Consider the following 12,651-nt stretch of genomic DNA (forward strand, 5'->3'; position numbering starts at 1 on the left):
AATTGTATAGTAGGTGGGGTGGCTGTTGATTTACTAATGCAGGTAGCATTGCCTTTTTTTTGGGGGGGGGGGTCACCTGCCAGTTTTCCATTTCAGCCTAATATCATTGCAACTTTCTTCCTGGTTCTTCCTGGCAGTAGATCTTGTGGAGAACCACTCTTGCAATTGTCAGCAACCAAAGGAGACACACTGATTTCCATTCCTAGCATGATGCCAAGACCTCAGGGTCTCTTTCAGATACCTCTTCCTCCAGAGGCAGCTGCTTCAGGGTGGGAACCAGCTGCCCATGACAAGACCCCCCCCCCTCCCTAAGGGCGGTAGACTCTAATCCGGAGAATTGAGCTTGATTGCCCACTCATCTGCCACATTCAGCCAGCTGGGTGACCTTGGGCTTATCACAGTTTTCTGAGGGCTGTTCTTTCAGAGCAGTTCTCTTAGAACTCTCTCAACCCCATCTCGAAGAAGAAGCATAGCTGGTTTTTATACTCTGCTTTTTATACCCTTTAAGTAGACTTAAAGCAGCTTACAACTGCCTTCCCATTGTCTCCCTGCAACCAACTCCCTGTGAGGTAGGTGAGGCTGACAGAGTTCTGCCAGAACTGTTATGTGAAAACAGCCTTAACAGGACTGTGAATAGCCCAAGGTCAGTTAGCTGGTTGCGTGTGGAGGAGCAAGGAATCAAACCAAGTTCTCCAGATTGAAGGCCGCTGCTCTTAATCACTACACCAAATGTCTTCACAGCATGTCTGTTGTGGGGAGAGGAAGGGAAAGGTGCTTATAAGCACCTCAGAAGAGCCACAGTGGGCGTGTCATAGAGCCACTGAAGGACTACCCCTGCTGTGTGGTTTCCGACGCTGGCTTTCCTTTGCAGAGGCGCAGTTTGAACCTAGGCTGCAAATCTGTTTGACTGGGCCACTTGGAGTGGGGGATACATTGGGTAAAGAAAGAACCAAGTGCCCCTCCTTCCATCACTGCTTTAAACCCTCTCCCCATGGCTTTGATGGAGGGGGGGACACTATTACACATCTCCGTGTACCATGTGTAGCCCCCCTTCAACAGCCTGTGAATGCTGCTTTTAAAAAGGCACAAAGGTTGTTGAGGAGACCCTGGTTCAAAGTCCTGCTCATTGCAAACTTGCCGAATAGCCTTGGGCCAGTCTTCTCTCTTGGCCTAAGCGACCTCACAGTGTTGCCCTGAAGGTACAAGGAAGGAAGGGGAAACTGTATTAGCTACCTTGAGGTCCTCAGAGAAAAACAAAATAAGAATAAGCAAAACCACATGCTGTCCAAGGCTATGCAACTCTGCACAGATGAAAGCCATACTATGGTCAATTACATGACCTCCCGGTAGATGAGTAGGGGCTGAAATCCTAAACACACTTAAGTAAATATTGTTGAAACTGGTGGGAATTATACTTGTAAATAGTAAGCAAGAGTAGGAGTAGGTTATTTGGTTAACATCTGCTCACAGGGAGGGGGGAGGAGGTAACAATATATTATTTTAACAATGCACTGGGTTAGGATTCTGTAAATGTGTTTGTGGAAATAACTTTGACATTAAACTCAGTTGTGTGCCTTCCCACATCATATTTATTCTGTCATAGATATACCACATTTACAGAACCGTGTACAATCTTACCCACTGCATGTTGACAGTTTTATTAGAATCCTGATTGTTTTTTTGTTGTTGTTGCAAAACTGAACTACATGAACAAATAGAGAGGCAGGAAGTGCTTAATCGGTATTCTTCTCCCTTGCTGCTTTCCCACTGTGGCCTCTGTTTCTCTTTTCCTCCCGAACTTCCACACTTTCGCAAGGATTTGGTCATACAACAGCTCACCTGAGATATAGTTTACTAGTTATTACTCTTGTGAAAAGAGGCATGTTAGCAATGATTCTTTCTTGAACTCTACATGTTACTCTTTAAATTATAAATTAATACTTTACTAATGAACCTAAGGAAGGAGTTACAGGTAAGGGTGATCACTGTGTAATTTCTTCTAAGAAGGGGCATTTGAAAGATCAGGTGTGGGCACCTGGTTTGGGTGTGTGCACACCCTCATGTCAGTTGGCTTAAGTTCATCTGGGAGCAGCTGAACACGCATATTTATGAGGCTGACTGAGAGACCAAAAAATTCGGAACTATTCTTTGTTGGCCACAAGTCAAAGAAGCTATTTCAAGACCAGAAATGTCTGTGCATAATGTTCTCTAGAAGTGTATGCACACTCAGTAGGCTATGACTCAGACCACTCAAACTCATCCTGAGAAGATTCAATTAATATAGTTATGTGTGTTTATCTCAACAGAGTGTGTGAAGGGAGATGGACTATTGAACCTGTCAGCAAAATCAGTGAGATCTGATTTCAAGTTCACATTCCCACACTTCCCTGTATTTTTATAACAGCAAAGTAACAAAGCTTAACTTTATATTAATAGACATTTCTAGGCATCAATAATTTGCTTTGTCTGCTATTTTCCCATTTCTCCTCTCCCCCCCCCTATTAGCAGTTAATGGCAGTTTTTAATTAACATGCCGTAACTTTTTTGTTAGTGCTTAGTAGTTACAAACTCTATAACATGTTCTTTCTCCACCATTTCTAAATGCATAGTTATTTACTGTCATCTAGAGGGCTGTATATCCTTATCCATGTTGCCTCTATATATTTGTTAAATGCTCCGGTGGGTGGGTGGAACGTGTCCGGCCTGCTGAGACTGTCCAGACTAGAATCCAGCCAAATCAGGGTGTGGCCAGCCCCTACAGTGACCGCCCTCCTTAGGCGGCTGCTCACCTCTCCGGCAGCCTGACTGCAGACGAGCCTGGCTGCCATGGCCGACACCTCTGCAGTGCCCCACTACTCCACCCAGGTGGTGGTGGCCAGGAGGAGACAGCTGCTGAGCCACCGGGGAGGGGGCAGTGGTGGTGGAGGGTGGAGGATTGAGGGAGGCCAGCGGCGGTGCAGAGGCTGCACATGAGGCTGTGATGGCAGCCATGCAGAGCACATGGCGGCGATGGAGAGCCCTGCAAGGAGCCCCGGTATGGTGGGGGGGAGGCACCACACTACAGGTAATAGAGCAGGTGGTGGCAGCCAGCCCGAGGCCTGCCAGCCCTGAGGCCAACCTGTGCTCCCCCCCTGCCTTGCGAGGGGGAGGTGGCTGGGGGGCACCAGTCCTCCCCCCCCAACCACCACCCCACTAGCGCCCACTGCATTTCAGCCTGCAGCAGGCTTTCTCCTAGTATAAATATAAATGAGAAAGTTCCAGTCAGTCCCATAGGCTTAAACAGAAGAAACTTGATCTGCTTATCTATCTCTCACTGGAAGCAATGAGAGCCTGCGTGGTGTAGTGGTTAAGAGTGGTGACTTCTAGTCTGCAGAGCTGGGTTTAATTCCCCACTCCTACAGATTCAGCCAGCTGGATGACATTGGGCTAGTCACAGTCCTGCTACATCTGTTCTCTCAGAACAGTTCAGTCAGAGCTCTCTCAACCCCACCTAGCTTACAGGGTGTCTGTTGTGGGAAGAGGGTCCTTCGGGTTGTGAAAGGGGGTTATAAAAATGGTTCTTCTTTTTTTAAAAAAAAACTTTAGCTAGATTCTGTCCCATATAGATATAGGCACTTTTTGCTGGTTTTCTGATTTAAACTGTTTTAGTTTCTTAGGATATTGTGAAATAATTAGCCTGCAGAATTAGAAACACTACAAAGGTTTAATTCATTATCATCTTCAATTCAAATAACCATACAGGAATTCATAGCAAAGAGCTGAAGGACTATGTAGTATTTCAAATACGTGCCTGCATTATCTTTGGCCATCTGCTGTAGCAATTCTGTGCAGAATTATTCCAGCTTCAGACCCTGATTTCAATTGATTTAGGCTACCCTAACTGAATAGGGTTGTGCTGCTTGCGTCTTTAAAAAAAATGGACAAATATCCGGCAGTTTATTTCACCTCATCAGTCTGAGCAGTTAAACCTTTTGTAAAATGCTAAGGTATGTGTTTAGACAGGCTTGACACATGTGTATGGCATCTGAGACCTAGACATGAAGGAAAAGAAAACAAATAGAACAGAAAAGATAGCGATGTTTTGGGACTCGTGCTGCCTTTTATGGAATTATAAGAAGAAAAGTTTCCATTATCTCTAAAGAAAGGTATTTTAGCAACGTCTGGCTTCTACTCTGCATTTGTTTATAGAAAGCTCAGTGGAGTTTGAAGTTCTATCAACAAAAGATGAATTGCATGTATAGTAAATTACCAAGAAGTAAATTGTTTGGCTATTGAGTTGCTCTTGGACGAATAGCTGTAGTAGCTGCATGACAAGTATCATTAAGAGTGTTCTGAGACCTGAAGTGCCTAATATTGCAATCCATGTTTACCTAAAAAGGCAAGTGTTTCAGATCAGTATCTTGTTTCTTGGAGATAGATCTCTTTGATCTGAACATCTGGTTTTCTGTATAACCCCAATTTGGATCTTTTTTTCTTGTTTATGTATAATAACACTTGAGAACTGTAAAATGACTCTCCGGCAATGTGAACCCAATCCTAAAGTATGTAAAGATGTGTAAGTTCATCCAATGAAGTCTTTATAATTTGAGCCATAGACAGGGTTTCCAATGTCTTTGTAGTGGCTGGAGATCTCCCTAAATTACAACCAATCCCTAGACTTATTTAATAGTTATCTATTTAAAATATTTATTCCAGTTCTGGAGGAAATAACTACCTTGGAGTGTGGTCTGCATGGTATTAAGTCCCTCCCTAAACGTCACATTCCCAGGCTCCACCCTTAAAGCTCCAGGTATTTCCAAACCCAGGGCCTTTTCGCACGGGGATCTTTGTTGCAAATTGTTTGCGGAATGAAAAATCGCCATTTAAAATAGTGGAATTCGTCGTTATGCATACCTGCCTTTGTAGTGGAATCAGTTGCGTTTTTTAGCGTTTCCCACAGGCTTCCGGTCTCGGCAGAAATCGCTAGAAAGGAAGCGCTATTGCCAAGCTCGTCCCGCCCCTGGCCGTCAAGCAGCCAATGGGCAGCCGTTAGCATGCTCCCAAACAGCCCCTTTCCCTTTAAGAAAGGTTTAAAAAAAAAAAAAACAGACCCATAGCAACGAATCTAGGTAGATTCGTGGCAACGGAGAGACCCATCCAGCTGCCTAATGTGAGCTGTCGTTTGATTGTATGATCGTTGGCACACTGCCTCGAGTGATAAAAAAAAAATCCCCCCCCCTCTCACGGGCCCGATTTTCGGCTGAATTAATGTGTAAAAAATAAAGGGACTTTATTTCAGCAAACGGGCTTTTATGTGGTTTGTGCTTAGTGACTAAAGGTGAAGGACTGAAGCCAGGGAAGCCTCTAAACAGAAAGAGGCTCGCTGGTGCGTTTATCCCCGCTCGCTCGGAGAAAAAAAAATGGCGATCGCTTCGCCGGAAGTTTGGAGGACAGGCTCAGGAGGAGGGACTTTGAAGAACCCGCAACAATGGTAACGCACAGGTCTTTAGCGCTATTGTTGCAGATTGGTTGCAGGAGTGTATCGCTATCCGGAGGGTGAATCCACTTTTCTGGATTCCCCTGAAAGCGCTACAACGAAGCGCTTTTTGCGAGTTGGTTTCAGGATTGTTGCAGATTGTCTACGACGTCGTGGGTTATGGCAAATTAGTAGCGTTTCCAATTAGCAACCATTGTGCTATTTTGAAGCCGTGCGAAATGGCCCCCAGAGTTGGCAGCCCTTGCCGCTGTTTATTTCTTTGCTTCATTTAGACTCTGCCTTTCTTTTTGAGCCTTGTAGGGGATTACAGAGTTTGAAAACAATAAAAGTTGTTCTAAGTTGTTCAGGGATGCACATGAACCAGCGCATGAACTAAAGTTCATTATGAATTTTGGCTGTTTTGTGGCTGCCATGAATTTTAAGGCAGCTCATGTCAGTTTGTGAAAAGCAGCCATTGAACCCCCTGTTTTCTGCTGGCTGCCTCTTTTGCTGGGAAGCAGAAAGCAGAAGATTAAATGGCTTGGAACCATTAAAATTGTCGTTTTATGCTTCCTGAAAAAAATTGACGGGGCAGAAAGCAGGAGTCACAAGCCTATACAAACTGATTCAGTTAGCTGAACCATGAACCAACATATTGATTCACTATGATCCATTAACTGAACCACATTTTGCCCATTTCTAACGTTTTAGAACTATGAATATGCAACTAAGAGTGTAAATTGAAGGCCGTGAATTTCAGAAGCATGTACATTTCAGAATCACCACAGTAAAATCTATTTAGAGTCCAGTGGCACTTTTAAGACAAACAAAGTTTTATTCAAGGTATGAGCTTTTGTGTGCACGCACACTTCCTCAAATAGAATAGCATGGATTTTATCATGTATTGTATTGTATCAGAGGAAGTGTGCATGCACACGAAAGCTCATACCTTGAATAAAACTTTGTTCATCTTAAAAGTGCCACTGGGCTCTAAATTTCGTCTGCTGCTTCAGGCCAACACAGCTACCCACTTGAATCTCACAGTAAAACCTGTAGGTCTGACATGGACTAAATGGATATCAATTATAGCTTAAGAATGGATTTCATTTTATATTGACCTTATCTAGCAGTCCAACCTAAAGAGCAGTTCTGAATCATATATGTAACATAAATAAAGCTGGACAAAGGGGGCAGGAGGAGTTGGGACTCAGGCTGTCCCACCTCTGGCCACATCCCCCTCCAACGTCTTCCATGTGGAAGAAGTGCCAGCCTGCACTCCTGGGCTGACAGTGACAGGTAAGCCAGCCAGTGCAAGCTGGGAGGGGGGGCTGGGACCATGGTCAAGGAAGAGGGCAGTTGCCCAGCCAGTGACTGGGGCCTGGGAGGGAGGGGGGCAGCCCTGGCCTTGCCACCACAGGGCAGGAGCTCCACGATGCAAGGCATTGCTTCCTGCCATGAGTCTGAGCAGCAGCTGGGAGGGAGGGGGAGCAAGCCCTGCCCTTGGTGCTGCAGGAGAGGCTCGGTCACCACAGGGAGGCAGGGAGGATGGCCTGGGAGGGAGGAGGATGCTGGGCTGTGAGACTTTGCTGCCACCTGCACATGGTGGGCAGCCAGCTGTCAAGTGGAGGGGGGGGACAAGCCCTGGCCTTTGCACTGTGGGGGGAGGAAAAAACACCCTAGCAGCACTCCCCTCTCAGCCCCAAGCAGCCCCTTTTGATCTTGCAAGGCCTCAGCAGAGCCAGGGAGGAGGTGGGAACGCCCCACTGGTGCTCCTCCCAGCCCCAGCTCAGCCTTGCAAGGCCTCCACGGAGCCGGCCCACATGTAGGGGGGGGGAGTTTGTGCTCGTTTGTTTGTTTGTTTTTGCAATTGGCTTTTCTGCTATAAATAAATAATACATTAAAAGGCAGACACTGTTCCTATAAAAGTTCACTGTATTAAAATTAAGCAATCTGGCTATTCCATTTAGTCTAATAAAAGGCACCTTTATCTGTACTTTCCCTTTGTATATGAGAAATAGACCCTTTTTCTTTCTTTTTTTGAAGTAGGGAAAGATCTGTTCAGTGGATTAGGACGACATCTGTTACAAAGCATAATTGAATAGTTCGAAATATTCTATCTTGGTAGACTTTTAATGAGGAGTTATGGGGTTTTACTTGAAATTTGAAACTGTCTTTTACTGGTTCAGATCATGGTCTGTCTATGTCAATATTGTGTATTCTGAGCAACAGTAACTCTCTCAAGAATCTTTCCTATCACCTGCTAGCTTTTAAATGGAGATTATGGGAACTGACCCTGGGACCCTCTGAGCTCAAAACAGATGGTCTGCCACTGAGCCACAATCCATAAAATATTGAGCCATTGTCCTCAGGTTAAGGCTATAGTTTCTGGGGTGGAGGTGGGGGTGTCATGTTAGTAATTCAGAAATCCCAAGATCCACAGCCTTTAAACCATAGTGAAATGCTGGTCTAGCTTTTGCAGGACAGCATGATGATTCCAAGTAACTGTAAAATTAAAAAAGAAATACTTTTGAAGCTAAACCTACAGCTTTAAATAGGCTGTAACTGATTGATGAGCATACTTAACGGCGTGAAACCTTTACAAGGGAAGACAGGAGTCACTAGAGGCCTATCTACAGAACTGATGTCATATCAAAAAAGCGATCCGTGACGACCCAAACCAAACACAGTAAGACAACCCTCAGGAGGGTTTCAAGTAAATGTGAAATAGCAGGGCTGATAAGCAGGATGTGCTAAGTATAGAAGTTGATTCTGCGGTGAGTCAGTCTTCAGCAGGCTTCTGTGCTGAAAGGTATGGAAATGAATGCAGCTAATGTGAGACGAGCAGATCAAGGATCAGTCAAAACACATTAAGTATCAGGGCAATAAGCAAAACAATTCAATAGCAATAATTAAAACCACTCTGCCAAGTAGGATTTACCAAAATGGGCAACTGATGAGTAAATTAAACGCATTGTAGCAAGGGAAAACATTGTCAGGAAGAGAATATTTCAAGGGATAACTTTTAACATTTTGGGATTCAGAACATGTATTTGACTACCTAAACATATAACACTTTTTAAACCATATACATCCATTAAGAGTTGACAAATTGTCACTCGCATGATTGTTTAGGATGGATCAGCCATTTCCAGATTGCAATTCCCTACTGGAAAGACTCTTCATATGGAAAGCTAACGTAAAAGGAAGGGATTGTAGCCTGCCCTTCTTACCAATTTTAACCAACCACTTCTCATGTGGCTACTGATGGTAGACCACGCCTACCAGAAATAAAAAGTAAGAAGATTATTAATGAAGAAGAGTTGGTTCTTATATGCCACTTTTCTCTACCCTCAAAGCAGCTTACAATTGTCTTCCCTTCCTCTCCCCACAACAGACACCCTGTAAGGTAAGTGAGGCTAAGAGAGTCCTCACACTGCTGCTTGGTCAGAACAGCTTTATCAGTGTTGTGACGAGCCCAAGGTCACCCAGCTGGCAGCATGTGGGGGAGTGGAGAATCAAACCTGGCGTGCCAGATTAAGTTGGTGCTCTTAACCACTACACCAAGTTGGATCTCATGCATAGTATCTGCCGTTTCCTGAAAAACTGCATTTAGCCAAATGGACTATCATTGCTATATTATTGTGAGCCGTAGTTTCCCTTTCATACCAGTTTTGGATTGGTTCATCCCCACTCCCCATTATATATGCCACCTTCATGATTGTCCACCTTTTAAAGATGTTTTAGTGCAGTGGTCCCAACCTTTTTATCACTGGGGACCACTCAACGCCTTTTACTGAGGCCTGGTGGGGGGGGGTAGTTTACTCCTCTACTCTCAACTACTGCCCTAACGCTCTCTGGTCACTATGGTAATGTTTAAACATCCCTTCAAAATAAAATACAGACACGCCACAACAATGAACATAAGGACAATGACAAATCAATGGGAACCCTGAGCTTGTTTCTCTGCAACGAGATAGTCCCATCTGAGTGATGGGAGACAATGACACCCGAAGTGTGTTGTAAAGGGCCGGGGGATGAAGTAAAGGGCCGGTGGGGGGAGAAGGCGTCCTTCGGGGCCCACCTCCAATTAGTCGAAGGGTCTGCAGCCCACAGGTTGGGGATCGCTATTTTAGTGCATGTGTAGCAATACTATAAATGTGCCCCAGGACAATGCAATAGTTGAATCCTTCGGTGATGGTAATTCCTGGAATTTACTCCTTCTCCCTTAAAATGTGATCTCATTTTTAATTTTTAAAGTGCTAAAATGTTACTATATATATAGGTATAGCATTATAATGATAGATAAGCAGCTTCTCAAAATTCCCAGCTTTCATTTAAAATAGAAAGTCTCTATCCTCTTCCTTTGCAGAGATGTGCTTTTTCTTTATATCTGCAAGGGAGAAGGACAGAGACTTACTTAAATATAAATAAATAAAAGCTTGGAGGTCAGCGAACTTACTTGAACTATAATTACACCACAATATCAATATAAGCTTGTGCAAAAAATAAAAGGGGCATTACTGTGATAACCCTGATGAAGACAGTGCCCTCAAAATTCCTCATTATTCCTCATTATTAAGCCATGTGCTGGAGAAAATAAATTGACTCCACAGCTATGGTACATATTATTATTGTTGTTATTTATTGAATTTCTTACCCACCACTCTTGGCACACTGGTTCGTGGTGGGTTACAACATGAAACCCCACATCAATAAAATCCCATTGAGACCCTATTAAAACATTCCAAAAAACTACACAAAAGACAGCATGGTGGTAAAGCCAACCCTTCCTTGTCATGAGGCCCGGAGATCCTATGATTGTAGGATGGTCTAGCATCCAGGTGAGAAACATTTAGACTTGGTTGGCTGTTGCCTACCTCCACATCATGACTTTTGGAGGCCTCCCATCCAAATACATTGAAAGTACATTATCCAACATGTGCAGAATGGGTCCTGGATAGCCCAGGCACAGCTGATCTTGTCAGCTCTCAGAAGTTCTGGAGAAAGTTCTTGGTCAGTTGTTGTAATTGGCAAACAAGCAGAAAAACAGACTGGCTACAAAGAAGTTTGAAGAAAAATGTCTTTCATTTCACTAAATCGGGCTCTGTATAATGTTTTTATTTAAGAAGAGACGTTGTCTAGAGACATTTGGCAAACCATCTTTGAGGCTGCATGTACATTTCATTATTACGCAAGTAAGTAAAATAAACTCTTTTGTTTATTTTTACAGTATTTATTTGATATTTTCTGTTGGCAACCACAGCATGTTTATATTGTAGTACAGCCACTGAGGAAAGCTGTGAAAACGTGTCTTTTAAATGGTCCACATTTTGGCATTATGCATTAACCAGAATTAAAGACATCTTTGCAGCCAGTCTGTCAGTTTCTCCACATATTAGCCAGATCTCCGAAGCTAAGCAGAGTCTGCCTTGGTGGGTATTTGGAAAGAAAACCTCAAAGGGTCATGATGTGGAGTTAGGCATCTGTACAGATGTTATGCTAACAAACATGCTGGCTGTAGCTGCAAGCATTTGGGATTCTGTACATTCATACCATGGGACAGAAGCGCCTAACACAGCCCATTAAAATGTATGAGGAACAAATGCCTTAAGCCCCCTTGAAGGTTAGCCTAATTCTTTTTAACCCTCCTCAACAAAAAATATCTTGACCAAAACAAGGTCTATATTTTGCACTGTGGATTGCATTCACATAATTCTTTCTGTTTCTACACGCAAATGATTTCAAGCTGTAGAATAGAATGTGATTTAGGCTCAAGAGTCTTCTAAAATATTAGCAAGCACGAAACAGATTTAGAACATAATACTTAAATGCCTAGCAACAGGTTTCATGGATCATTTAAAGCCAGAAAGCTGGATTTAAACCCATTTTTGCCGCAATCCTGAGTATTGCATGGAAATATCTCCTGTTGAAAGCAACATAATTTAGTTTGTACTTTATAATCCTAATCCAGCAATCTACTGTAGGTACAAAAACTCTGATGCACATTTAGAAGTCCGCAGGCTTCACCATTAATTCCAATAGAGGTAGTCAATCTACACAGTCTATTTGAGAAGAGAGAAGTCTGCTTCCTAATTCCTTGATTTTAAACCTGTCAACGAGTCATTCATATACATCCTGTAAAGCTGGAGCTAGCTAGCACATTTATTTGTGTAGAAGCTTAAGTGAAAGTCTGTGAGATTAAGGAACATCTTAAAGCAAAGCTTCTCATACTGTGAGCTACATTTTGCTCCTTCCTTTCTCCACATCCTCTGTCTGAAGGGCTGTTTCAGGAGTATATATCTTAGCCTTGGTGTACCATTGGCTAGAAATGAAAAGACAAGGGGAATCATGTTGTGGCAATGGCCCAATTTTCCTTCCAGTACAAACACATAAGTGACATCACTGTATGAGCATGATACTCTCAGATCCTATCCAATATGAGGGTTTTTTTGTGGTGGTGGGGGGGGGAGATCCTAGACCATCACGCCAACATAGTGACATCACTCTAGGTATGCACTGGAAGTGACATTGCACCTTTGCCACAACAATTCTCTTCCCCCTACCCCCCATTTCTCTACACTGCCCTCTGGAGCAATGGCAGAGAGATCAGGTGAACTGTTGGAGTAGGGTTGCCCACAGCCTTGGGTTGGGAAACACTTTGAGACTTTGGGGGTGGAGCTAGGAGTGGTTGTATTTGGGGAGGGACTTCAATGGAGTATCTGGTGTCCACCTTCCAAAGCAGCCATTTTCTCCAGGGGAATTGATCTCTGTTGCCTGGAGATTAACTGTAACCCCCCCCCCCTTGCATTCTGCAAGAATGAATGCAGTGTGATCTGTGGGGTTCCCATTACCTTGAACTGAATTCCAGCATCAATCTTGCAAATTGTCATGAGACCTTTGGACCTCCCAGGTCTGGCCAAGGTGCATCCTAGTCAGTTTCTCTAGCCTCGGTGGCCTTTTTATTGCCAGGCCTACTGAGAATGTCTGCCATGAAGCCACTGATTCTAGAGAAACTTCCAGGATGCTGAAGTTACTCCATCAATTTCTGAACCTTAACCAGACATGGGAGAGCCTGACATCTTACAGGAGGGCCCCAGAAGGTGGGGTGGGCAGATTGTGAGGTATGTAATGTGAGTATACCAGAAAAGGGAAGATAACCAATGGAAAAAAATGGTTACTGAAGACAGTATCTAAAT

The 12,651-nt window shown here is 43.8% G+C and overlaps 1 protein-coding gene across 3 annotated transcripts in view; it reads left to right on the forward strand.

Moving 5' to 3' along the window:
- The window catches only part of PDLIM3 (PDZ and LIM domain 3), a 36,297-nt gene that overhangs the window by 692 nt on the left and 22,954 nt on the right, over positions 1–12,651 (forward strand). The window lies entirely within an intron of this gene.

Source organism: Paroedura picta, chromosome 10 (assembly GCF_049243985.1).
Source record: "Paroedura picta isolate Pp20150507F chromosome 10, Ppicta_v3.0, whole genome shotgun sequence".
NCBI lineage: Eukaryota > Metazoa > Chordata > Lepidosauria > Squamata > Gekkonidae > Paroedura > Paroedura picta.